At 45.7% G+C, this 25,697-nt stretch overlaps 1 long non-coding RNA gene across 1 annotated transcript in view; it reads left to right on the top strand.

Moving 5' to 3' along the window:
- Positions 1-25,697, top strand: part of LOC107320795 (uncharacterized) — a 167,893-nt gene that overhangs the window by 3,201 nt on the left and 138,995 nt on the right. The window lies entirely within an intron of this gene.

The raw sequence follows: 25,697 nt of genomic DNA, 5'->3' as shown, positions 1-25,697 counted from the left end.
CAGCCTCCCAGGAGCATCCCATTGCTTGCTGTGGGCAAGTGGTTCTACAGTGCCCCAGTAAGGTATGGTTGGACTTGAGCCCTATCTCTGTGCCTTGGCACCTTCACTCCAACATAAGTGCAGCATTTGAGGGCAAGGGAGGTAACTGGCAATCAAACATTTGCCTTCCCAACTTGGAGCTGCTGGGGAAAACACTGATTCTTTTGGTAACTGGGAAAAGTGAACTGGTGTTGAACCTTGTTCAAATCAGCTTTTACCTGCAGAACTGACTGATATAGAGCCATAGGGCCTTTCTGACACCACCTGGTTTGGATGGTTTCAGAAGTTGCTTACTTACTGTTTTACCTCCTGAGATCCCAGACTCAGTAACAGAAGTGTAAGTATTAATCCCTATCTGAAGTGTATGCTTTCAAATGGAGTTCTGTATGTGGTCAACAGCTTTTCACTATGGCTGTGCTGAGTTGGACCAGTGTTGCTCCTATAAGAGCTAATGCGATGTTAACAAGGAAATAACTTCTCAATGTCATAATAGTTAATTAAGAAGCATGCAGCTCATTTTAATAATCTCAATAAAATAATGTTCCTTGCCATCCACTTTTTCTTCTTTGGACTATTGAATTAAAATGCCCTTCACTTTCTTGAAAGTATGTGAATGCTGTTGGAAGTGTGACATTAAACCACTACAACCACAAGCTACGATTGCTTTGGACCTAACATGCTTTTTCTGATGTTTCAAATTAGCACTTAAAGGCAGAACATGCAAAAATGTATTGCTTTTATTTAACAATGCAGTCAAGAATTTGGGAGCAGCAGTCGTATCCTGGCATTTCTTCATTGTTTTGTACATGAATTAGTAGCTTTTTCTGCTGGGGAGGTCTGTGCCAGAGTTGGTTTCCCCCACTTTGCCTGCTCACTTCACTGAGCAGTGACAATGGTCAGTGTGTGTGATAAAGTATTCAGGTGAATAAGTGAAGCGTGCTTTGGGGTAAGTAAACAGACCTGGCTAGTTTGTGTTTTTTAACTGCTTAGAGCCTTCTGATGTAAAACCTGAGTGCAGCAGGACAGACCGCAAGGCAGGCCTGACTGCACAGCTTCTTTCAATGTGGTTTTGTTGTTCCATCAAATGGGAAAGTGGGGTTTCCTGCATATTAACCTCCCATGCTGTGAAAGTTGCCTGTATTGCTGAGAACTGCACCTGCTCTGCCTCCTGAACAGAAGGCAAGACTGTCAGTGCTGTTTCAATGCTTCTCATTGGTGTGTGGAAGATCACAGTGCTTATTTAAAGCAGTGTGATGTGTTCAGACGATCACACAGGTCTGTCTCTTTTAAATTATTTTGGTTGCATTCCAGCTCAAGACTCTGTGAGTTAGTTGATACTTTTGGTCCAGGTCTTGACCCCCATCTCTTCCCAAACCCAGAGATGATGCAGCCAGTCCTTCCTTCCCATCATGGCTTTGCTAAAGCTGACTGGAAATGCACTGAGCTGTGAGCTGGAGCACAGTAGTGCTGAACGGAGGCATCCCCTCTTCCCAGCAGAGCTGCTGCTGAGTTGTCAGTGCTGGGCAAGGTGCAACCTATCCTGGAAATGCACCACTAGCCTCAACTGATTGTTGAAAGCCCAAACTTTCAGCCACAGCTTGGGGTGCTTCCATCCTGTAGGTTGGGCTTCAGATGTTCTGGGTGACCCCAGGAGTTGCTGAGGGACCTGTTGAAAGCAGAGAACTCATTATGTTAGGACCGTGAAACAGAAGGCTTTTTCCTGCCCCTTTGTTACTCCTCAGCTGTTGCAGATCAGGAGTTAGTTCCTCAGCTGGCCACAGCTTCAATGAAATGCCATCTCACTGTATCAGCTGAGGATCTGCTCCACAATGCTCAATTCTTCCATTGGCCGGAACAGAGGGCTGCCTGGTAGTAAGGGAACAAAACCTGGCATTGTAGTTGGAGCAGTGGGGTTGGCCTGAGGCAGCATTGCATTTCTCCAGTTGTTCAGGCAGAGTGGTGGTCTGCTGTACAGCTCCAGCAGCTCCTTTAGGTCCCTCCTCTGGTAGAAGGATGACATGGAAACTAATTGTTGTTTACTTATCTAAAAGTTATTTGAACTAACTCGCATTATCTTGGTTTGCAAGGTGTAAGGCCATGCACTACTTCAGTTACTGTAATTTCATCCTCCTGTAATAACTGTTTCCCTCAAGAGTTATCAGCAAAAGTTCTGCAATCCACGTGGACCTTCAGTGTTCAGGTGGATCTTTTAAAAAGCAAGTCATGTTTTAGACCTGAATTAGACAATCATCTTGCAGATTCATTCCAATTGAGGGAGCTATGTGATCTATGCCAGGGGAAAATGCACCCTGATGCTAAAAACAAGCTGCAGCCCACATCCTCGTGGGAAGGCTCTGCATGCTGATGTATGCAGTCACAGAGCCACACTTCAGTGTGTACCAATAGATGAATGGATGCACACATGAGGAGTTCAATTGTATAGGGGAGAAACTCTTCTGGGAATTCTTTTTTTGATGTTGTTGCTGTATAATTTGGGTTTCTATGGATGTTTTGACTTCTTACCTTGAGCTTTTTTCCTCTTGGCTGGTTAAACTTTCAATCAGAACATTAAAAAAAAACCCTGAGGAAGTCAGAGTAAACCACAAAGACACTTTAAGCGCACCACAGCCTGAAATAGAAATTAAAATACTAATAAAGAAATCTCATGGGAGAGCCCCGCAGCTAGGTGGTGTAACACGGGCTGTGAGTTCCAGTGCCCTGGGGGACATGGAGGTTCCTCATGTGATGCTGGGAAGTCACTTCAGCCTCATTTGTTGGGAGAGAGACCTGAGAGCACTGTGTGATGTGTTAATGAAAGTACAGGAGAGAAATGCTGATACTTTCCATCTCTTTTCCTTGGAGAGCAATTCATGCTCTTGACTTCAACCTCTCAAGAAACTCAAACCCTTAAGAATACTTGTGTGGAGGGAAAACCTGAAATGCTGGGGCTCTGCATGAGTCTGGATGGAGAGATCTCTTACACTCAGTAGTGCCCTCAGAGCTGTGGGGTTGCTCCAATATGTGAAGGCTGTGTGATGTGACTGGGAATGCAAAGCACAGAAAGCCAGGGGCTTGCAAGAGCCCTTTGCACTCTCTGCTCCCCAACCCAGTCTGCTTTCCTGCCCCCCTGTGATTCTCTTGCTTGCTGCCCCTGCAGAAGTGCTTTCCTGAACGCTGATCAGAATAATCACAGCTTTGCTTCTGATGACTTGATATGAAAGAACTGAGAACTTTGGCCGTGGAGAATTCCTGTACAGTAATTATCACATAAGGAATCCCCATTTCCCACCAGATGATGACACTTTGTTCTCTAATCAAGCCTTGCCACGAAGCTCACAGCAAGCACAGAAAAGTGTGAGCAAAGCTGGTGCTTATGAGGACCCGAGTCTCCATCAACCCTCCTTTTCTTTCCTGCCACCTGCACTCAGCTCAGTAGGTGCTGGTGTTGCTGTTGGTGCATTTTAAGCAAGCACCTTCTGTGCTCCAGTCGCTAACAAACAGGTATATCCTAACTGATGAGCTTGGTGTCAGATTCCTTTCCTAAGGAATTTTGGTCCTCCTGGCCCACTTCTGGTGCTGCTGTCACTGTGCTGTTCTGTGCTCTCTATACCTCAGCTAACAGCTCTGCTTTCTCTTCTTCCCGTCTGCAGGATGGGTTTTCCCTGGAATTTCTTTGGTGGTGATTTCCACTCTTTGATACCAAATGTGTCAGTTTCCCTAAGGGATTTATCACACATTATCACTGTCTTGGTTGTTTTTCTACTGATGTGTTGTAATAACAAACTCTGGTGCTTAGTGGGAACTGTTTGGCTTTTGCTGCTAGAGGTGGGAGGATGTGTGTGGCCCCTGTTGTAGGAGCAGCTGTGCTATTACAGGGCAGGGATGATGTACTGGGTGCAGGAGTGTGCTGTGGTGCTGCAGTAGGATGCATTTCTGGCCATCTTGTTTTCTGTCAGGCATTGGGCTTCTCCTAGGGATGGAGCCAAAGACTTGGCTCAGCTGAAGTGTCTGAGCTAGAAACGTAATTACATCCCTTTTAAGTCAAACCTGATTGCTTCTGGGATTGTCCCTATGTTGATCTCTCTCAAACTGAGACTCCCACCTATGGGCTGAGGTGATACATCTCAACTGATCCACTTCTTGAAGATTTGGGAAGCTTTGAAGCAGGGCCTGTCCTTTATTGTGCATTTGTGCAGTGCCTGCAGCATGAGAGTGATGTCCTTGGGTGGAACAGTGCTGAGGAGGAGGATGGGATGATCTGAGTGCTCAGCCACAATGATCTGGCAGGGAAAGTAGCTGCTCTTTTTTTTACCTGCTCTGTTGGAGGATGAACACTTTGGGAAGTTGCCAGGAGGAGTGTTGAGGTTGTAACTCCTGGGTGGGCTGTGCTGGGATGTTGGACCCACAGGGAGAGGAGCTTTGGGTGCAGCCTCTTCCTTCTCCAGATCTTTGAAGATTGAAGGTAACTTCTTAAAAATAAAGAAACAGGAGGTTTCCATGGGGATTTCAAAGCCAAAGCTGTGTGTAACTGTGCTTTGTTCCGTGTGCCTCACAGCTGGCAGAAGTTGCAGTGTAAATGGACCTAACAGTGCTTGGTGACCTCTGCCCAAAGCAGATAGGAACTTGTTGTTGGCAGTGGTGGTGAGTTATTTTTCCCTGCAAGTTCTTCTCAGTGGAGTGTTCCAATGGCTTTAGCTGAAACCTGGAGGCAGGGATGTGGTGACAAGATAGAGAGTGCAGTGAGTAACAGGGCTCAGTCAATTATTGACTAGCCCATCTCAACACCTTTGTTTTCTTTGCTGACAAAACACCATGACCTTTGTATGGGGAGCTGAGCCTGCAAGAGCCCAGTGCTGACCATTCTGGGTGTCACTGAAGTGAACATTCCTTGTTAGTGAAGTGAATTGAATTCTCCCCTTGCAAAGCGTTTCCCATTATCTTTTAGATCAATGTTCTGCACATGGCTGTCTGCTCTGATTTCTGTCCTTTCTCACAGGAAAACATGCAGAACAAGCCAGTGCAATAGCTGCTGACTTGTAAAATATTTCAGGAGCTGAAGTGAAGTTAGAGCAGTGCCAGGTGTGGTCCAGACCTCTTAGACATAACTGCCATACGTACAAATACAGACACTGTTCAAACTCTATGATACAGTGACTCATCTTTATGTGAATGCTTCTCCAAATGACATATCAGCTCAGTCTGCGAGCTTGAAGTTGAAGGGTTTGAAGGGGCTTTCTGTAACCATGGTGGTAGTTCTATGTTCACATTTGCTGTGTGAAGGAGTCCTTCCCCGTTCCTTTTCCATCTGTCTTCAAATACAGGCTGTGCTCACCTGGTGGGTCAATTAGGTCACAAGGGCTGGACTGCTCTGTCCCTCTTCCATAGGCGCTGCTCCTCTGGGCATGGGTACAGCTAGAAAACAATTGAGAAAGAGGCAAATGATTGTGATCTTCAAAGGGGCAATGCTGTGTTCAGGGTGCTCCTTGCCTTGATGGGATGGAGATCTGGAGTGGTTGGATCCTGTGCTGGAGGTGGCGGAGGAACAGTGTGCTCAGGTGCTTGCTAGAATCAACAGGAGCTCCTTTGGTGATCTTCAGCTTGGCAGTTTGATGTTGGATAATTGAGTGTGTTGAATTGACAGGCTGGTGGAGCCCTTGTTGTGATGCCTGGGGTTAGCAGAGGGAATAGAGGACTGCTTAACCCAGCATTGCTGAGTTCATTGATAGTGTTGGAGACCTTCATGGAATACAAAGCTATAAAGGACTATAGTAAAGTTTCAGTCTATAAATGGACATGATGCAAGTAAACTGAGGACTGTGGGTAATAAATGGAGAAATGAACATTTGTGTTTCTCTGATACAGTGTAAAGCAGTGAGGCTCTCAGTACCTGGTGGCTGCTGGGTCCACAGATAGCAAGCAAAAGTTAAGAATAAATACTCTATGAGAAGTTGTAGCAAATGCAGAAATGCTTCAAAGACAGAGCATTGAAACTGGTAATGTCTTTTTCCTAAGAAAAAAGGACTTTGGGGGAAGGAAAGAAAAAAAACATTAGAAGGATCCACATCAAAGAAAGAACAGAAAGAAATGGGGATGAATAAATTAAAGAACAAAATTATGAAGCAGAAGAACATGATGCCTTATACAGAAGGGCTGAGAATGACGGATGATAAGAAATAAAACAAGGGACTCGCAGTGAGATGCTGCTTTGAGTATCATTAGCAGAGGTGCTCGCAGTCCCATGTGAACACTTGCATCATGCTTCCTATTTTTGTCTTTCATTTTTATTGTGCTTTACCCTGGAGAAGATAATTACAGGTTGCTTGTGATGATTACAGACAGGCTGTGCCTTCTGCCTCTGGTCTGCAGGGCAGCCGTGCTGTGGGGAACTGCTCAGAGCCTGGTGTGCTGTGCACCACTGGCAATCACAGAAGTGGACTGGGGGGAGTCATAGGTGGTAAAGGGCAGAGCACTGCCCTGTGCTGGGTGTGGGTGGACCTGGCCATGTGTGATGGCACAGTGAGGCCTGGGAGGAGGCTGCCTCCCCTGGGGAGCCCTGGAGATCTGTAGAGCATGACTGGTCCTGTCTTGCCACCTACGGAGGTGTGGAAGAATGTATGAAGTGCTGCTGCCAATGAAGTCATAGGGTTATTTTATGTGCCAAGGAAGATGCTGTTTCCTTGTATCTTGGCACACACTCGGTACTTGAGCATTTGGTGTGGAGACCAGCATACAAACGAAGGCAGTGAGGTCCTGCTAGGCACCCCTGTGAGCCCACTCCCATGCACAGAGGCTGCAGCCTTGAGTGTGCTGCACACATACAGTGTGTGACAGATGCTGAAGCACACTCCGGGGTGAGCATATCACAGAGACAGTGCAAAAGTCAGAGCTTAATTGTGTCATTTCCCACCTGTTTTTGTTACAAACCTGTGGTGAAATGGCCCTTTCACTTCCCAAATGATCTCATGAATCTGCACAGACCCAAATTGTTTCTCTTGTGAAAGACTTGAGGGAACTTGACTGAAAACTCCTTCCCTTCCTGATGCAATATTCTTGGCTTATTTCCTGAAGAGAGATGCTGGCATTGCTGCAAGATACTTCAGGAGGAATAAGGATGCTGCAGGGCAGTGCAATACAAATCTCTGTCCCAGGTAGCAGTGCTGGCAGCTTGCATGCCCCAGTAGCCTCTCTTTCTCTATCAAATTTATAGAGGTTGTGTTCTGATGCAGCAGCACTTTCTCATCTTCTTCTTCATTGTGGTGGCAGCAAGGAAATGGGTCGAAGCTGCAGACATGCTGCTGTTGTACCCACACTGAGTGCCGCAGGAGTAATTGAGCTCCTTACTGACTGGCAGCCAGAGAGGCTGAGAAACAGAAAGGAGTAAGGAAGGGAAAAAGGAACAGAGGCTTAGAAAGATGAGAGGCACAGCAGTGGCGATCACCTCTGAAGTCTTTTAATGGAAAGATCTGGAAAATGACTTTCCCTTTTGCTTTGCTCTCCAGCCCCAATGTTCAAAGGGCAGCAGCTCTGAGCGCTGCCAGCTGGATCCTCTGCAAGCGCTGTGCTTTTAGCTGGGGCAGATTGCTGCCAGCACGGGAGGACTTGCTCTGGGTGCTCAACGTGCACGTTTGCATTCTTGAAACCTAAGCTGTGCTCTTATTTAGTCTTTGAGTCGTTTAAAAAAGCCCCATGGACTTTGCAGTTGTGAAGAAAAGAGGCAGAAACGGCTTTCTTGGCACAGACATCTGCAAACTGTATTTCTACAGAAATAACTCCTGTGAAGGTTTAACCTCTGAAGGACACTCACATTAAATTAAACTGTATGTCTGGTAACACGATGGTATTTTCAGCCTGGTAAGCCTGATGGTCACAGAGCAGTAACACAGCACAGAATAGAAGGCACACCTGCACCCAGGGAAAGGATTTGCTTTTAGCAGAGTCCATGTTAACCCTGCTACCTGTGTGTGTCTATGGCCATGTCACTTAATTTCATCCCATCCTCTGAAAATGGGTGTGAAATCAGTGCTGTGTGTTGCCTGCACACAGAGGCTGGGGGGATAAGTTGCTGAAAGGTCTGTAAAGGGGGAAGAGTGATGTGCATCTGAAATGCTGCTTTCTGCTTTGTCTGGTGGGTGAGCTGACACGTGGACTGCGTGCTGCTGGGGTGGAGGGACCTGGTAGGCAGGGAATGGGAGGAGATGCAAAAAGTGTTCTGGTTCCCTTAGTGGGGAGGTGTGTTGGAGCATGGTGTGGGAGTGGTGGGCAGAGCCTCCACCTTGGCTGTGTGCAAGCTAGCTTTAATTCATGTCAACAAAGGGATATCCATGCATTGTGGTGCTCTGCTGGAAGGCGTCAGAGTTCCTGCACATCTCTACAGGAGTTGAGCAGGGCTCTGCCTGGGCTGGAGCTGACAAGTTCTGTTCCATCTCTCACAGCTTCCTGCTCATCTGGGCATCTCTGCATCATGCTGCTCCACCCTGCAGAGCTCTGTCTGATGACTTCTGTGGGCTGGGACCTGCGTGTGCTGGATGCTGCCTGTGGTGGTGTTGGCCTGGGCAGCCAGATGTGCTTATGCTGATAGCAACAAGAGTTGCCGTGCAAGTGAAGCTCCATCTGGGTTGCTTGCGTCAGCCATGGGACATCAGCCCTGCCTTCTTGCTGGACAGGTTATGTAATCACATCAGAAATCAAATGCATAACTTGAATTTCACCTCATCTAAACATCTGGCTGTTCATGTTTTAGGCTGGCTGATTTTGCAAGGATCTTGGTTAAGAAATTGTTCTCTATGCATGCACGGCATGGAAAACAATGCTGAGCAGTTGCCAAGACAATGACCTGGAAATTTACTTCCAAATTCTAATGGCTATCGTATTTTTTTCTGCTGTTGCCTCAGCTCTGAGTCTCAGTGAGAGCAGTGTCACGTTGACCTCCCAAGCCCTCGTTCATCACTTCTGTAGAGGATTCCCTCTGCTCTTTGCACTGCTTTGCCACCTTGAAAGCCAGGACAGCAGTGCCCTGTGAGGAGACGATGGTGTGACCCAAGGGCAGTGGTGGCTGTGGATGGAGTCCGTGCTGCATTGCATGGAGCTGGTATAAGGCTGCTGGCTGGGTGCTTGGCTGTGCCCTCCTGGTGTTTTAATTTCCTCCCTTCCCTGGACTCGGATGGTCTGACCCTGCTGCCCTTTAGGTGTGGACTGATCCTCTTCTGTTCTTCACCAGGAAAACAAAACCCAGGTCAGGTTTTGCTGGAGAACTGTCAGGGAAGTTGTGGCAGCTTTGAACTGGCTCTGCTTGCTGGCTGACTTCCATCTTGGCAGGTATTTTGGCAGTTCTTTTCTGCTGGAGGCTTTTCTCAACTCATGTTCTTTCGAGCTTTGCTTGAGATATCAGGTACTCCCCAACCCCGTCCCTTCTGTGGCCTCAGCTCCCTTGCTCAAGAGGATGAAGGCAATGGACTGTATGTCACTGTAACAGCATGTGACACAAAGGTTTCATGGCTGTGTTTTTAATCTGAGTAACTCAGGCAGTCTGTTCCTTCAAGACCCCCCACACCCCAAGCACTTTTAGCTGCACTTCTTATTCCCACGGAAGATGGATGCAATGCATGCAGCCATGCATGGAAGGCAGTGCTGTGTTGAGCTCAGCCCATGTGTTCCACACAGGACGCTGGCTGGCAGCCCGATCAGTAAATGACTCTGATTTTTGATGGAGATCAAGAGCACAACAGATGTACTGTATACTGAAAAGAGTTAAAAATAACTGTTTGCCATCTCTGTGCTTGCCTTAAAACAGAATCCCAACATACAGAGGGGTGGTTGTTTGGTGTATGGAGATGTTAACTTTAATAATTGCCTCTGCTGTTTCTGAGAGCTTGCCAGGCTTGCACAGGGGGCCTGTGATGTTAATGACAAGTTTTGCAGGCAGATTTTTGCAAATGTTTTGAGTGCTGTGAGCTGTGAAAATCTACTTGTGTTGCAGTGACTTTTAAGAGAAGTGATACAAGTACATAAAATCCCACCCCTGTCCTACCCGGAAGGTGGAATCTTTGATATTTGCTTTGCAGCTGGAGCAAAGAAGTCAGGGTCACACAGCAGACGTCTTCTCTCTGGCTGGTACCAATTGGTTCTCATTACAAACCCCAGCAGCTTGCTCAGTGTGACACAGGGGATTGGCTGCATCTGGCAAAACTGGATTAATTCCAGCGTGCTGCATAACTCCTGGCTGGCTGCGATCCTTGGCAGAGGAGGATTTCTCTTTAAGAGTTAATTTGAGTGCTCTCTCAGTCCATATGTACATCTTCCAGCATGGCTGGCTTTGCTGCAGCTGTCAGATGATTGGGGGGTGGAGGGGAGGGGGCATTTCTATGCATCGTTATGACAATACCCATTTGTGTGCTGGTGTAATGGAAACACTTTCTTCCTTTATTCATGTTATATTGTGGGGGAGCTTTAACTCCTCTTCACACTTCTGCTCAAACACACAGCACTTCTATGTAGTCTATGTGAGAATGCTCCATGGAGGCTCTGTGTTAAGGCCCGGTTTATCCGGAAGGCTGTTTGTTTGTTTAAGAGGAATACTGCTATTTCTGTAAGCTTCCATTCAGTGCGTTTTTTTGGGTATGTTACTCTTGAATTTCTTTTATAAAAACCCTTTCTTAGAATGCTATAAAAACTAACAAGACCATTGAAGTGCCATGAGACCTTAGTGATGAGTTACACTGGAGAAACCAATGTTCTACCTTTCATCATTTGTCTGGTGTGCTGGCCAAGCTTCTAACTTAGCTGTGCACAGTAGTGCACCAAAGTGAGTCATGAATTCTTCAGTGTAATTACCACGCAGTGCAAACCCAAGGCTGCAGAAGTCTGAACCTCTTCCTGTCTGTCGTTCTTCCCCTCCTACTTGCTTCTCAAATATGATGTGCTTTGCAGGAAGGCTGTGCTTAGCATCACGGCTTTGACCATGTTCGGAGCTGATGCAATTAAAAACCAGGTTCTGATTTATGGAGTCAAGTTCCTATTTGTCACAGTCACCAGAGGGAGAAATGCCCTTTTTTTTTTTTTTTGTGCAGCTGGAGTTTTATTTTTAGGGAGCATACCCTGGCAGAGACACACACACACAGCAGGGTTGCCTTGATGTGAGATGTGTAAATGCTGGGAGATGCTCTTGTTGGTTCTTTAAAATTAGTTTTTCCTTCAGATTGATTTTTATATCCTCCTGTTTGTCTTGCCTGCATGTTTTGGTAAACACTCATGGCATCAGGCAGCTGCTGGACAGATTGCAAAGGCTGTGTGTTTGCTCAGGGTGCGACCCCCATGAAGAACTCATTGCAGAGGGGTCCCAATGACTGTGTGCATTGGTACATCATGAGCGGGGTCTGTGCAGCCTGGGACTCCAGAACTGCAGCTGTACCCCAGTTCCTGTGCCTATGGGTGGGTTCACAGAGCTAATGGAAACATAAGTGCTCAAATTGCTTTTAAGTGAGTACAAAGTCAAAATTCTTCATAAAGTTGCTAAAGAAAATGAAGCTCTCAGGAGGAAGCGGGGCATGTTCTGTGGGTCTGGTAAAGGACCTGCAAATGCAGAACGTCCTGAGTTGGAAGGAACTTGGGAGGGTCATTGAGTCCAGCTCCTGTACTCCAGATTAACTTATGTGCTGTGAAACTCTAAGATGTACATGTGAGAGCACCTTCCAGAAGAGCTTGCAGCCTCAAAGCAAGCGTATATTAGGAGGAGGTAGCAATGAACAAGACATGCTTGATATGGTGTGCCACACAGTTATGTGAGAAGCTAAAGTAATCATTGAAGGGGGGGGGGGAAAATCAATGTCTCAATGAGAGCTGCATTGGATGGGAAGCGTAGAGGGGAACTGCTGATAAAGGGCTTATGAGAGATGAGGCAAAGTGGATCAAATCCATGAGGGTACTCCAGGCAGCAGGACAGCACAAATAATCCCTGTCCTACTCACTGTAATTATAATAGCTGTCTTGGAGAGATGGGTTTGGTCTAAATGCTGCCTCGCTTTGATTCTGTCAATTAAAGTCTGATGCGATTAAATGGAACCCCTGCTCAGTGTACTCGACACTGCAAGATGTTGAGGAGACTGGCCCCAGTCCAGCAAAGCACTTAAGCCATTCCATTAGCCTAAATGGCACTACCTGTATGCTTAATTTTAAGCATGCACTTAAGTGCTTTGCTGGGTTGGTGCCAGTGTGTGCAGTGGGTGGTGAGATCGGGTCCGTAGTGAACACTGAAATCTCGCTTTGGTTTTTGCTCACATGAGATCTGCGTGGTTTCACTTATTGCCTCTTAGGCCGGCTCTTCAAGTTGGGATTTCAATTAAAAACAAGTGGTGATTCTGAATAAATCACCCTCTGAAAATGCTGCTCATGCAGAATCTTTACAATGCATGCTATCAAAACCTGTTCACCTAGAGTAGTGTCTAACAGAGCCCTCCCAGTTAGCAATGCTAAAGCATCTGAGCTGATTAAATATGAAGTCTGACACTGTGCAACCTGTGAGTGCTGTCTGGGAGCAGCCAAAGAGTGTTTGCAAGGGTTGATGTTCTTGACTGAATGAAAGCTACGTGGCCAGATGCTTAATGCTGTTCTTGGATCAAATGGAGCTATAGCTTATATACAATTGTGTTAAAAGCGTATCATAAAATATCATAATTATCATTCTGTTTATGTACTTTTCTCCCAAAACCCCAAAGACACCATGGATTCAGAAATTAAGCACGTCCACAGAGTCTGGAAAGGTGGAGGTCATACAGGTGGCAGAGTCCATTGATAAATTTGAAAATGATTTACTCTAAATTAAAGACAATGGACTTGGAAAGGACCTCAGGAGGTCATTTAGTTCATCTGTCTCTTCAAACCACCAGCACTGTACATTCCCTGGTCTCCCTAAGCTATCTATTCCAGGGCAGAAGTCTTTTACCATTAGAAAGTATTTCCTGATGTCCAAACTGAGTTTCCTTAACTATAATTTCATCTTATTATGTCTTGCTGAACCATGAACCATGAGGAATAGATCCCGTTCCCTCCCCTCTGCAGCATCACATCGTGGTAGTCTCAGGGTGGTGTTGTGCTGCTGTTTCTCAGCATGAGTCTCTTTTCCTTCATTCTAGCAATTATTTATGCTCTTCTCATTTTCAGCCCTCTGGGTTTTGCTCTCAGAAATACCCATGAGGGAATGAGTTTGAGACTGCTCTCAGCATTTAGGCCATTGAGTCTGATGGGCAGAGGGAATCCTCCTTCACTGCCTTGCCATGCATCACAGTACAGAGCTCCCAGTTCCTGTGCATGTGGCTCACCATTTGAGATGACCTTCATTAAAGAAATCCTTCAGCAAAAAGACAGTTTGAATTTTGTTTCCCTTAGCAGCAAGAGGTGCAAGTGATAAAGCTACTGTCAGGTGCTGTGCTGCTGCAAGCTCTTGTTTCCCCAGGGAAAACAGGGTCCTGACTTCATATTCTCACTTTCCCTGTGACCACTGTAGCTCTGTGCAGAGCCTCAGTTCTGTTGCTGGATGTTGTGTTTGCTGGGAGGCTGACAGCAGGCTGAGGTAGAGCTGAGCACAAGGAGCAGCCCTGCAAGCCCTGCAGGAGGGATGTGACAGTGAGGGGTAGGAAAAGAGAAGGGAAAGCTGCTTGGGAAGCGCTCTACACCGATTCAGCTCAAATCCATGAGCGCTTCCAGGCTGGGGGGTCTTCAGTACCATTATTTCTATTAGTCTTGAAGCACCCCAGGAAAACTGCTGCTTGGGAAGCACTCTGCTGGCAGCAGCTGACAGCCACGTGGCTGCAGAGCAGGTTATATTTACACCCCCTGGTGCAGATGTCACCACTCATCAGTGGTCACACTGGGCAGTGCGGGGTGGGCAGAGGGCTGCTTTGCTGCTGCAGAGTGTGGTGTGCTAAGCAGGGAGCTGGGTGGCTGTGATTATAAGATTATTAAGATGTGATCAACATAAGGCGTTATCAGTAAGGCAACTACTTCCATCACCTTTAGCAAGAAACCTGGCACTGTAACCTTTCCTTTGTTCTTTCGCTTTCCGTGCTGGGGAATGAAAGCAGGCAGGAATTCCAGCAGCCTTTTTGCTCTGCATTTTGGCTGCTGCACACGATATCAAAGAAGTACTTCTGTCATGTAACATCAGTTAAATTTTCCTGGAGGAAATCTTTCCTTTGGCTCCGAGGTGTTCCCATAAATGAGAATTTGTTTCTTACTTCATGGCAGTGTTTGGGGAAACTTTTCCTCAAGCCTTGCTTGAAATATATACTTTCCGTTCTCAGACAGCCTGCTTCCTTTCTAACTTGCTTCTTATAAGATCTAGTAAACAAATTTGCCTTATATAACTTATTTTAAATCCTTTTTAAGAGCTAAGGATTAGAAAACGATGGATAATAGCAATAAAGTTGGATCGTGTTTAATATTTTACATACTTTTCTCCTACAGCAGGTTAAATAGCAACCAACACTTACCTTATAAAGCCTCATTTAAATCTAATACTCAAAACTGAGTAAGTTGTTTAATACTTTTGTTTGATGTTGACTTAGTGTTTTCTCAACTGAGGGAAATGAGGAAAACTGCATGGAAGTGATTGAATTCCAGTATCTCTGATTCTGCTCTTTTAAAAACAGATGTCTTCACCATTTGTCTAAATGACTCCCCTGAGTCTGTTAACCTTCCTAATCATACAGTTTAATTTTATCTTGCTTGAATCAATTTGTATAGTAGACTTGAAACAACGTCTTCATGTTTTGAGTGAAGTGCTCTGTTCCCACTATAAGACCAGGATTCTCCACCTTGGAGGTACAGTGTGGTGCTTTACCAATGCTGGTCTTGGGCTGACTGAACCATGGTAACACCCAGGCTTGCTATTTCCACTGGAGGAGGGGGGGGAGGGAGGGGGGTTCTCAAAAATAACTTGGTAGAGGAACACTTTTAACTTCCAAAATGATGAAGTGCAATCAAGGGATGTGGAAGGACTTCTGTGGAATAACACAGGTGTCCAGAAGGCCTCATTGTCACTGGCAAGTTCATTTCAGTACATTCAGTTCTTTGAACTGGGGTAAATGGGACCAGGTGGATGCCATGGGTATTTTCAGTACCAGCTATCAGGCACGCACATGGTGGTAACATCTCTCCATGTCACAAGGCAACTGTAAAATGCAGTTCCAAAGCAAGCCTGTAAAACATTCTCACCATCATTGTGTGGAGCCCTACAACCCCTGTAACCAGGGTTAAGAATGCTTTCTGCTACACCATGAGGAATGTGGATCTTGCTGCTAGAAAAATAAGTCATTCTGGCACTTGTTTATTACAGTTAATTGCACATACACTGTTTTCTTAACAGTTTCATTTCCAGCTGGGAGATATCTTGAACAGAGAGGAGAAAGAAATTACAGGATCAACATTTCTGTTCCCTTAGAGCAGGCAGGATGTTACGACTCATTGCCTGGCCCCTGAGTTCAGCTCCTGGTGTAGGGAAGAGCTCTTTTAAGGCTGGGACTCCTCTGCGCTCTGACAGCCCTTCCCTGCAGGGCAGGAAAGGAGAACCTTGTTTTCCTTCTTCCAGTGCTATGCAGGACGGGAGGAATTTGCCCAGAGTTTTTTCCCCTCTCCAAAAACATATTGTCAGCTTCACCCCTGGAAGTAGGGTAGAAGAGAGATGCTTTTTTTTCCCATTAATTATTCATTAATTATTGCATAGGAAATCATATTCATCCTTGCAGAGCCATCTTCAGGAGTTGTCCTTCAGCCATACTTTCTCAACCAGACAAAGCTTACTTTAAGCCCTTGTGAAGAATGCCCAAATTAAGAGTAATACTTCCATAATGAAATAATGAGGCTTGGCACCTTCTGCAGCAGCAGCCAAACACTCGGCTGCGATCAGTTTCATTAAGAGGAGAAAACAGTGGAAACAATTGCAGCACAAATAATTGATGAGAGAAGAGCAGGATCTCTAGCTGGCTGCAGTAGATATGTCTGGTCTGCTTGGTTCGTGTACTGCAGGTAGGAGCCCTGTGTGGTGATTAGGAAAGAGAAATATTTGGGGGGAGAACAGGATGCGATAATTGTCTTGGTGAATTGAACAGAAATTGCTCTTCAGGTGGGTAAGTGGAAGAAAAGGTGCTTTTATTTGAACAGCCTGAATTGCAGTCATGTCTGACAGGGCAACAGGCACAAGCAGAGGAAGCACTGTGGTCTTCAGTGGGACAGCATGGGGCTGGAAAGTACAGGTAGGGCCCTTAGCAGCAGCAGCAGCAATAGGTAACTCAATTTATCTGTGCAAGAAAATGAGTAAATAACAGCATTGTCCTGAGAATAATGCCTAATGTTCCTTAAATATTGATAACTTTGTATAGAATTTAGCATGCTGGGCTCTTCCATCCCTGGAGTTCCTTCCAGATGGGATAGCAAAAGCTGTCAGTGCCATCAGCGTGTGTTGGAGTGAGCATGGGAGCTGTTGAATGATGCCTGCTTGCTGCCAAGCAGCTCTGTGTTAGCACAGGGCTGCAGAATTGCACCATTCATCACCAGTGAGCATTGTTTGAAAAGATCATTGAGCATCTGTCAGGGCTGCTGTAATTTTTGGGGGGATAAGGAGTTTAAGTGGGGAGATGCTTGCGTGTGCACTTCTGATTAATTGTAATTGTAATCTCACATAGTGCACTCCTCAGCCTGACATTTTTAAAGCAAGGGTAGGTTGGTTGATTCCTGGAATTAATTACAGTTCAGATTTTGGAGTGTGAAATGGATAGAGAGCTTTCTATAAGCCCCTTAGCCACAGCTAGAATGTGGTCTGATTTATTATATGCTTCTACTTTGCTCTGCTGCATTGTGTCATGAAATCTTTATTGCAGGCAAATGCCTGCTTTTCACAGTGTTGGTGCAAGGAGAAGGTGAAATTTGTGTTAATTATGTTTTGATAAAGAAAAGTGAAGCTATTTAGGCCTCCTTCTTGGTAGACCTACTACATTGATTTTTGTGGTCTCCCTTATTCAGAGAGACCAACTCGGTCTGCATGATTTCCTTATGAGTTTTTAGCAATTTAAGAGCTCTTATAAGCTGGGCTATCCTTTACTGCCCTTCCCCTGCAGGAATAAATGACAAATTCCCAGTACTTCATTTGGAGTGGACTTACTGTGCTTCCCCTTTGGGTGCTGGATTTATTAATGCTCTTATTGAAACATCCTCGGGAGAACCTGAGGACAATGGCAACAGAGATCCTCACTTCCCAGTGTGGTGAAGACATGAACTAAAGACACAGCTGCCAACAGCAGCAGCAGAAGGATGGCTGTCATAATCTGAATTACCTTTTATGAGTAAACACAAACTAACTTTGTCACACTTTATGACCATTAGTATTAATGAAAAAAGCTTCCAATTGAGAACTGCAACACAGTGATACCTGAATGCTGTGAAGTCAAGAAGGGGGAAGAGAAATGCTGTTTGGGCTCCTGTGGAATAGGTGAGGTGTGTGGTTTGGATCTGAGTAAACACTGGCAGCAGAGCGATGGGTGTTGGCACATATCCACAGTGTGGCAAGCTCAGTGGGAGCTGCAAGTAGGTCCTTGTGGATGAACAATAGGATTTTGTCATTAGGCCCTTCCCTGACAGCTGGGGGAGATAAGGGAGCCTTTCCCCTGCTTGACTTCTGCAGTAGATAAGATAAAGATCTTTATGAGATAAAACCCAAGTGCAGCTGGAACTTGGAAGAGCCACTTCCAAGGAGACAAACCTGAGCTGGCATCAGTTTGAAAAAAGAAAATAGTGTATTGATTTATGCTCTATTCTATGAGAATTATGGTTTTGGTAGTAAAAGCTTATCCCAGTTGTTGGTTCCAGATGTGCATTCTTTTGGAATCTGCAGGGTTGGACAGAGGCATCACCTGCAGGTTGTAATTCTTTCCCTTGGATTTTGGAGGCTGGGGAAGTTCAGCTGCTTGCTTGGAGATGGCCTTCACACCACATTAACATGTGTGGCAATCATTTGTAAAAGCTGCTGACCTCAGCAGGCTGCAAGACTTGTGTCTTCCATGGGTGATCATTACTTGAATCTCTGTTCTCTGGTGAGAGAAGGACCTCTTGCAGCTCTATTATTCCTCAGCATTACCCATCAATGCAGTCGCAGTTTCCCCATCTTTTAGGTGAACTCACAGCTGAGTGCTGGGATGTCCTTTTCCTGGAAGGTTCCCTCTTTGAAACAGGAACAGAGGAAGAATTCAGATCGTGCATTCTTCTTTTTTTTTTTTTTTTCCTGGCAGATTTCTTCCCATTTCCTCCCCCCTAATTATCTGCATTGCTGGTCTCTGTATATTATCTACCTCACCTCTCTCCTGAGTATGTATCCTGAGGATTGTGCTAACACACTTTGCCTTCTGCTCAGAAATCCAACTGGTGCATGTGCAATATCCTAATAGCACATACAGGGCAGGCTGTGTTCAGAGTCTACATGATGAGCTCTGACTGAAGCCCCAGGGACAGATAACCCAGGTACAGCCCTGGACTCCTCCAGTAGCTTGGTGGTAATGTACCATTCATTATGCGAGTGCTGGAGCACCTCTGCTTTCTTTGATTAATGTTATGCAGAATATAATTTAGGTGTTCCACTGTCTGCTATTTCAGGAAATATTTCCCTTCTAAGTGAATAAATTCTTTTGTCAATAACCTGGATAATGCAGTTTTCCCATTACCCACGTTCCTGGGCTTTCCTCCTCCTATAGCTTGCAGGATGCCTCTGTGGAAGGTGGGAGTTGCACCCTGAAACCCAGAGCCAAGCTCAGAGGTGAACATCTGAACACTGAAACAGACACAGCTCTCTATTAAACATCTGTTTGGAGTGGCCTCATTGAAAAGGCCCAATGGTCCTTTAGTGGAAAGATGCACATGAACCAGAGGGGACTCCTGTGCAGTGCTTGGGGGGACAGAAGGATGGCTTGCTCTTGGTTGGGCTGGATGGACATGCTTTGGACTTGCTGGAGTGCTGGGGCTCCTTGTGCTAACAGCTGGCTGGAAGAAATGAAGCACATGGGCTCAAGGCTTGCTGAAAGCAGCTAATTAATTGGGTTGAAAGCATGAACCAAGTGGAAGGTTGTGCAGGTATGAACATCAGGTGTCTTCCACAATGGGTTGTAATAGAAGGAGGCAGAATGTGCTGGCAATGAAACACAAAAATGAAGTGTATTCATTAAATCTATTCAGCTCAATTAGTGGAATGAAAGGAGCTGTACTGGTTGCAGCTCATACTGAATTTAAAGATATATATATTTTTTTTCAATGCTAGTAATTAAAAAATTGGCTTAATCTCATATTTCACATCTGTTTATAGTATTTGTATTCAGGGTTGTAAATAATGAAATAATAGTAAGAGTTATTTAGTATTAATCCCCCTCTCTCCCAACTGCTGGAGTAGGATCATAAACACGAGCCCTGCAGTTCCCAGCAGCTGTTCTCACTGCCTTCGTGATTCCTCTCTTTAAAACTCTTTCATAACAGCATCCCCATCCGTGATCTCTTTTATTGAGGCAAAAAAAGGACCAGAATTACATATACTCCCTTCCAAACAAATCTGTTCTTGAGTACTGACCCATACTTTACTGTTATATTTACCTACACTTTTATTTACTTACTTTTACTTTCATTAGGGCTGTTCCCAGTTGGCTGGGGAATGAAGCCCTAATTGGAAGCATACATACAACAGCATCCTTCTGCTGAAATAGCTCGTTGGCTCAGAACTCTCTGAGCTGTCTCAACAAAAAGACTTCTGTGGGTGTGAGCTGTGTATCCCTTGGGGTCAGGTCGTACCAAATCTTCCCAGGGCAAGCCAGCCCTGGGCTTGGGGCAGTCAACTGCACTGGGGCAGCCCAATGGGAGCAGCTGTGCTGAGCTGTGGTGTGAATGTGGGATTAGATGGAGTTCTTCATCTGTAGCCCTGGGCTCTGAGGCCCCAGTAAAGCGTTCCCCACTTCTGGCAATGTCAGATGAGAAAAGTTTGGCTTGCATGGAAAGGTTTGAAATGACTTGGCATTTGGACCTGGACTCCACCCTGTTCTGTGAGCGCTGATCTGAATGTGAGACTGGACGGAGTGCAGCTTGAAAAGTCAGGGTGAGATCTCAGCTACGGAAAAGCTTCTTGCCTTTAATTACACTTTCCATGCAGGCCTCTTTTTATTGCTAGCTCTGAGAGCAAATGCTCCTGGTCCTGAGCACTGTGCATTCCCCATCTTGGCACAGTCAGGCTTACGTTTGCGTCCTGGTTCAGCTAAAACCAAATGCAGTGAGAAAGGGTTTTTTGTTGGTATTTTTTTAAATGAGCAGTTGGGTTCCTGCTGCTCTCTAGGAAGTCAGACTATATCTGCTATGTATTTTTAATATCCCATTTCATATTGATGGTTCACTGTGGGGGTGGGGAAACCACCTTAGTGTTGCTTCTGTATATTAACTGCAAAAACAGGAGAGGGAACATCCAAGGTGTTCAGATGGTCCCATCTCTAAAAAGACTGGATAAAATCCTGGTCTCTTTTAAGTGATTGGTACAAACAGGTTCCCTCCTTTTCCTTTCGTCTGTATTAAAAATAAAGAAGCATGTATGATTTTTCCTTCCTTTAATGGTGCTTATACAGGGGTGGGAACCGTGGTTTACTCCAGTGTGGAACTAGCAGTAAAAAAGCCTAACTTTTCTGTTCTTGCTAGGAAAACGATGCTGACTTGTACTTCCATGTGCCCAATACAAGCAGGGTGTGTATGAATGTGTCCTTGGAAGATGGAAACCATGAGACAAATTCTGATGCTTGTTCCTCACCTTACTGTTGTGCAGCACTGCAATGAGACCTCCTTGTGGCCTCCAGGCCTACAACTAGACTGGTTCTTCATCCTGCTGATGGTCATGAGATAGGAACTGCCTTTATTTCTGAGATGGGGCTCCTCTTGGACAGTGCCTTGGGATTGTTGGAGCTGGGTACTACTGCTGCCTAGGGCTTCCTGGTGGATACCCAAAGGAGAGATCCCAAAGTATACTATCATTAATTCCTTTCTTTCTTCTAAATTAAATTAGTACCTGTGTCACTTTTGGGATATCTTATCTTTAAAATGTACCCTCTAACAGTGTCCCCATAGAAAAAAGTGGGGCCCAGTAAGATGGAGAAAATACTTAATGGCGCTGCTCTGGACTAGGTTAGGATGTGATTTATTATGGGAACAATGACCATCATTTTAGTATGTATTTATGAGGGTGGTGAGGGGTTTACTAGGAAGTGTGTTGTGAATCTCCAAAGCAGAGCAGCCCTCCAAATTCATTTGTACTAACTCATGTGTAGCAAGGCAAAAAACAGTGAGGTAAGAGAATTTCCTCTAGTGTAAACGAGAAACAACTTAAACTCTATTTCAGGATGATCCTGATTTCAGAGTGCGTGTGAGCAAACATGCCAGTGGGAATGAATGACTGCGTGTAGGAAAGAAGTGTTTTTCCACTCCAGCTGCTGAGTTTGCTCCTACCAAAGGCTGGAGCTCAGCAGCACGGTTTGCCTGGACATGTCCCAGCTTTGGCAGTTGAGGATCAGCAGCAGGGCTGGCAGGGCTGCTTGCACCCAGCCCTGCCTGTGTGCTAACCCACTCCTCAGGGCATTTGTCTGATGCAGACTTGCATGCTCTGCAGCTCAGCTTGCTCCTATGCTGTGTTTTTCAATCAGAAATGCTAGGTGGGAAGACAGCTGTTTTGGTTGGGGAGGTGCTGCTCTGTTCTGCTGTGTGTGCCACATGGAGTGCAGCAGCTGCAGGGCTGAGATAAACCCATGTGGAGCTGCAGCCCACCCAGCTGTGTGCTCCATATCTGACCTGTGGCTGCACACATTGTTGGGTTGTGTGGCTTGGAGGGCTTCCTCTTGTTCCACCGTACTCTCCAAATTGCTACATGGTGCAGTTGCTGCTGTGAGCATGCATAGGGATGGATGAGTGATAAACTACAGGCTGCAAGAAGGGATGTGGGCTGTATGTGCATGCATGGGGTGGGAGGTGATGGATGGGGGTAATGCCCAAACCAGGCGTGGACCTTGTGCAGAGCAACTGTTGCTTATGAGGGCCGTTTTCTAAATGCAATGTTAAGAAAAAATCTGTGTCAAATTTAGGGCAGGGAGAAGTTTGGTAATGTTTGTGAAATGTCACAGAGCATTTCAGGGGCAGCTTTGACTCCTTTTGAAATGGTTCTCATTGTGTTTTGCAGTTAGAAGTAGGATTATGGTGTCACCTTATAAATTAAGCAGATGCAGTGGTGGACACTTCACAACAAAGGAGCGCTTTTAATGGTGTGGATAGATTCTCAAATCCCAAATGGGGAACTTCTATTCTTGAAGCAGCTAGCAAGCAAAATGCGATGGGTGCGAAGCTGTACCTCATTGTGCTGAGCAGCTGCCTGCTCTTTCAAAGGCACTCCCAAGAAAGCACTGCTCCCTTGAAATTCCCATGTGCATAAACTGAGAGGGAATGATGTTGTGTGGTAAAGAGGTGGGAAACACCCCGAAGCCCAATTGATGAGGAGAAACCACACACAGTGCAGTTATTTTCTATTCTGGGATGTTCTTCTCTTTACTACAACATCTGAATAAAAGCATTTGCTTATATCCTGCAGTGCTGCGCATCTGAATCTGCTTTTGCTGATATCTGTGGTAAGATGGGTTAATAAATCTGGGCTCAGTCCCACTGATACATCCTCCAAGCACTCATTTCCCTGTGGAAGGCAGAGTGCCCTCTTTGGCTCCTGTGCCCCTTCTGTGCAGTCAGTCTCCACCAGTGTCTGTAATAGTGGAGGTTTCCAGCCAGCACGCTGCTACAACTGTACTGCAAGCCGTTGGGGGTGCTGGGCTTGTTATGATCACCTGGAGAGCTAGAATTGCATTTAGAATGTATTCACACAAGAGATGTGGCTTGCAACATACCTGGGGCAAACATGTGGCTTTAAGCTGATGAAGTGTGTTGCTACACTAATTGAAAATGACTTGATCCACCCCAAGCTTTCCAAACAGCATTCCCAGCATGGGCTTATTTGGGTGTGATAGCCCTGCCTGGCATGATAGCAAGGTGGGCTCCAGCCCAGCACTGCCTGGTGTGCTGAGCATTCTCCTCTGTGCTCCAGGCCTTGGCAGAGGGATGCAGGGCAGGTGGCTGAAGTGATGGTGCTGCATGCTGCATTGCCCTATAACTTCTGGATGCTTTTCTGCTTCTCTCCACATCCATAGCTGTGCTAACAAATTGCACTAGGAAAAAAAAAGACAAACCTCTGGGAAAGGCCTCCAGCAGCAGCACAAATTATGCAATGATTCAGGCGAGTCCAAACTTGCTGTTTTTCAAAGTGAAATGCAAGGCCTGCTGCTTGTTGATTGCTTTTTTCCCAATAACAGCAGCTGAAGTGCAAACAACATCATCCCCCATGGACCATGAGAGAACAGAGGGTTGGGGAAGAGACAAAGAGAAAAACATTGAATTGAATGGTAGAGGAAAACAAGAGTTCTCTTGAACAGTTTTTGGTGCAGTTACTGACTTTGTGTGTGGTGCCTGGAAATCATGGTGATATGTTCGCTGTTCATACCAGAGCTAATTGGTGGATGTAGAGGAAGATGTACCCTGCAAAAGATGGACATAATTACATGTGTTCTGCTGGAGCAGGACAAAGGGAAACTGGAAGGAGTCCTGGGACGCTCAGGGCTGACCCCATAGAGTGTTTTGGGTGAATGGCATCTGCTTTATGCTGTCTGTATTTGTTTTACTTTTTCCCAAGTACACTAAGCGAGCAGCCAGCCAGTGCTCTGGAAGGTTATTTCTCATGAGAGTGAACCTGTGATTGCGTGGGGATCTCTCACAGAGATGTCACATCTCCAAGCATTACCCAAATCTTACAAAATTAACTTCTGCAGCAAACCTATAAAAACAAGGAAAGGGGGGAAAAATTGCATGCCAGGGGAGCCGAAGACCATGGCCTCTTTAAATGTTATTAAGTCAATAATTAAGTGAATTTGGAGTGTGAACTGTGTATCCACTCTAAATGGATTAATGATATGAGAATTCATACGAAATTGCTGTGTTGATTTTTATGCTAATGGCTGTTTGAATATAAGCTGAACTATTAACCAAGGATAAGTGGAACTAATGTGCCAGCATTGCTATAGAAATGTAATGGAAAGGATGGTCTGCAATTTGCAGAGGGCCTTGTTTCTATGGAGTGGGCTGGGGGAATAAAAGCTCCCTTGGACTGATGGGAGGGATGTCAGTTTGGGTGGGAGGGCTGTGAAGGGAGGGGTGCTCAGAGTGTGGATGAAAGCCCAGGGGAGGGGCAGAACTCAGCTGTTGGTGGTGACGTGGGAGATATCCCCATGTTGGGGTACCTGGTGTGAGATCAGCGGTTTGTGCTGAGGCTGCAGTTGGTGACCAAGGAGCAGATGCTCCCAAGATCTTGGAGAAGGATAAACCTGTGTTTATCGCTGTGTTTTAGGCAGGTCAGCCTTTTGCTGGCTCTGTGCCTTGCTGAAGGCAGCACAGTGAGGACAGGGAAGCTGCTCCAAGGGCCCAGGAAATGTGCTGGGTGGTGGAAAGAGGCACTGGGTAGGGATGGCATGAGAATGAGCCAAGGAAATGCCAGCTGGTTGCCAGAGTGTTTTTCCAAACAACAAAGCTGGTTGATCGTGAAATCCCCATTACTTGAATCATTTAAGTGTAAACTGGACAGAAGCACTTAAGAAAATACCACAGAGCGTATTCCTGCTTTGGCAAGCTGGGATGACTGAGTCAGTCTGTTCAGCTTTTCCTTCTTGGAGGAGGTGACTGAAATAAGGGTTGGGCTGAAAGCATTAGCTGCCATCCTGGTGCCCTTCGTTCCTCCCTCCCTTCTCAGAGGATGGGTCCAAGGTGCAGGCTGGAGCCTGTGTCAGGCTCGGAGATAGGGAGGAGAGGGATGTTCCTGCACATTAGGAATGGCAAACTAACATATCTCTTAATGTGTGCCGCTGTAGCTTCACGTCCCCTTTATCTATGTGGAAGTCAGGGGAAGAGGTGTTTCCTCTGCTCTGATCATAGAGTATCCCACGTTGGAAGGGACCCATGAGCATCATCGAGTCCAACGCAGATTTCAGAGCCAGGTATCCAGCTGTCCAAGGAGCAGATCTGCTCCTTGTAGAGGAATACCCACCTCTGCTCCCCAAGGACTGGCTGTAAGCTGTAGATTTAACATGGTTTATGGTTTGGAAATGAAGCTGTGTGTTGTCTGATGCTCTCATGAGATCACCAGAGACTGGGGTAAGCAACAGAGCTCTCCGAGAGCCATCAATTCTCTGCTAGAAGCAAAGTTAGACTGAGCTCTATAGACTCACATGTGAAAACAGCAATGTCTTGACAGACCGTGAATCAGTGCTTGGAGTTTATGTGCAGGTAGTGCATTATAAACCTGGAGCTGGGTAGGTAATTAAGGGCATTGTCCATGATATAATGCTGCTTATATTTAAAGAAAATGTAAATAAAACCTTAATTGTGGTTTTCATCCTTTTTGAGGCATCTCTGGCAGAACCACAAGCAAACAATAGCAATATATAGTTGCTTGGGAGTTAAACTGCTTGATTAGCTAATCTCATCTGAGTCATAATGACAAACTGAATCGTAGGCATTTTGTG

The sequence above is a fragment of the Coturnix japonica genome, chromosome 13 (genome assembly GCF_054131305.1).
Source record: "Coturnix japonica strain WE chromosome 13, WE-NBRP24, whole genome shotgun sequence".
NCBI classification, from domain to species: Eukaryota; Metazoa; Chordata; class Aves; order Galliformes; family Phasianidae; genus Coturnix; species Coturnix japonica.
This window is presented reverse-complemented; position numbering and strand designations above follow the sequence as displayed.